At 45.8% G+C, this 2,500-nt stretch overlaps 1 protein-coding gene across 1 annotated transcript in view; it reads left to right on the top strand.

Annotated features, from left to right (window-relative positions):
- The window catches only part of lmf1 (lipase maturation factor 1), a 65,846-nt gene that overhangs the window by 26,131 nt on the left and 37,215 nt on the right, over nucleotides 1–2,500 (top strand). The window lies entirely within an intron of this gene.

A 2,500-nucleotide genomic window follows, 5' to 3' on the forward strand; every position in this document is an offset into this window, starting at 1 on the left:
TGAAATCATGTATTGAACAATTTAAGCACAGCTCAGCTTTAAGAAACTCAAATAGCTTAGCATTTTGTGATCATGAAGGCTACTTTCACAAACTCTTATAGTCAGCTGTCCTCTGATTTACCGATATCTAGGCGACATTTGTAATATTTGTTTTGTATTTGGCCCGTTATGAAATAATGTGGAACAATTTAAACACAGTGTAAAACTTAAATCCCAAATTTTGGAGACATCCATGTATGTTGAAATGTACTGCAAATTCAAAACGGGATTAGTCTGGAACGGCTAACTGTACAGGGGACTGCTTTACACCTTTCTGTTCGGTAAGGTCTGCTGTTTATTCTGATATATGGTTTGTCATATGTTAAACGAAGGGTTCTGAAGTATTCCACCGAGATGAATGGGTAGGGAGATGGACGCAAAACCTTCGGTAGAATTTATGATTAAATTGAATGATATTATTTACTTTTCTCGCGAACCGTTCACCACAGCAATTAGCGGCTAACATCGTTTAAAAGCTGAGAAAAGGCTCTTTTATGTGATACTTGTGATGTCTGTGTGATGAGTAGGATGGGTTAATTTGGACGCACTTTCTTTCTTGCGCTGTCACTTTCTCCACTGCGTAATTTGGCCATAGGCCATAGGCTAAATTTATATCGCTATTAGTAGGACGCAAAGCAGAATATTTAGAGAAGGGGGCACCAAGGCCACCGTGGCCTGTAAACCTCTGATTTTCAAAGGGGCGTCACGGCCAACGCAAGGGGCTACTACGGCCACGAGCAAGTTTGTTACTGCAGCCATCCACGCTTGTTTGTATGCTTCAAGACGCAGATTGATGAGGTCATCATCTGTGCGCCGGTAAACGCTTCAGGAGCGCATAGGCACTATTTGGGTGTAACCTAACGCAAGCATTATTTTATCGGTTTTAAGGCAAAAAAAATCCGATAACGATATTAACAGATATTACATTTTTATGCTAATATCGGGCCGATAATATCGGTTGGCCTATAACTGGTTCAAGAACGGGTTCGCTGTCGGTGGGAAAACGCCTTGAGTGAGCTAACACTGATGTGAGTGTCTTGTGAGTCAAGGCCACATCAGGGCCTCATCAGGGCCTCATCAGGGCCACATCAGGGCCACATCAGGGCCAGACCTCGCTGACCAGGAGACAGAGGCAGAGTGTGTTGAGAGTGTGTTGAGAGTGTGTTGAGATTGTGTTGAGATTGTGTTGAGAGTGTGTTCAGAGTGTGTTCAGAGTGTGTTGAGAGTGTGTTGAGATTGTGTTGAGAGTGTGTTGAGAGTGTGTTCAGAGTGTGTTCAGAGTGTGTTCAGAGTGTGTTGAGATTGTGTTCAGAGTGTGTTGAAATTGTGTTCAGAGTGTGTTGAGATTGTGTTCAGAGTGTGTTGAGAGTGTGTGTTGAGAGTGTGTGTTGAGAGTGTGTTGAGAGTGTGTTGAGATTGTGTTCAGAGTGTGTTGAGAGTGTGTGTTGAGAGTGTGTGTTGAGAGTGTGTTCAGAGTGTGTTCAGAGTGTGTTCAGCGTGTGGAAGTTCGGCTTGGTCTGTGAGGTGATGTTGGAGTTTCTCAGAGGTACAGAGACAGGGGCTGGTGAGGTGTGTGTGTGTGTGTGTGTGTGTTTGGGCTGATGCTGGTGTTCTTGGCTGGACTCTCAGCTCCGAGCTCTGTAGGTTGGTTTACTGGCAAGGTGTGTGTGTGTGTGTGTGTTTTTAGGGTGATGGTTGTGTGTTTGGCTGGGCTCTTGGCTCTGGGCTTCATAGGCTGGTGTTCTGCTGCAGGCGTTGCCATGGAGATTGGGAGTTTCCTGGCACGGTTCTCCTGAGGGGTTCCTGCTGCAGAACTGGCCTCTAGCACTCTAGTTTCCTCTCCACTCAACAGGGTTCTGCGTTCTACTCACACAGCCTCTGGCATTCTAGGGTTCTCTCCACTCAACAGTGTTCTGCGTTCTGTTTCTCACACACAGTCTTCTGGTTTCCTGTTGGGCCCTATAAACATTTACTCTCTCTCTTCACTGTCTTTACTCTCTCTCTCTCTTTTCTCTCTCTCTCTTTAATTTATCTGTATTTTCTCTCTTCTCTCTCTCTCTTTAATTTCTCTCTCTCACTCTCTTCACTCTCACTTTACTCTTTCTTTTCTCCCTCTCTTTTTCTCTCTCTCTCTCTCTCTCTGGGGATGTCCCTCAGGTAGTATCTGTTAGAGCAGCCTCTCTGTCTCTCTCTCTCTCTCTCCCTCTCTCTCTTTCTCATTCTGGGGATGACCCTATGATCCTCAGGTAGTATCTAGTAGAACAGCCTCTCTCTCTCTCTCTCTCCCTCTCTCTCTCTCTCTCTCTCTCTCTCTCTCTCTCTCTGGGGATGTCCCTCAGGTAGTATCTGTTAGAGCAGTCTTTCAGTCATTCAGAGCCCCCCCCCCCCCATCTTTATCCAGACAGCGGAGTCGTCTGACATCCTTCCTGTCACGCTCAGCGTGTCTAATGGCGTCTGCAGG

This window comes from Alosa pseudoharengus, unplaced genomic scaffold (genome assembly GCF_046254945.1).
Source record: "Alosa pseudoharengus isolate Yale_2024_CS ecotype anadromous, Long Island Sound unplaced genomic scaffold, YU_APseudo_1.1 YU_APseudo_1.1_scf_4, whole genome shotgun sequence".
Taxonomy (NCBI): Eukaryota; Metazoa; Chordata; class Actinopteri; order Clupeiformes; family Clupeidae; genus Alosa; species Alosa pseudoharengus.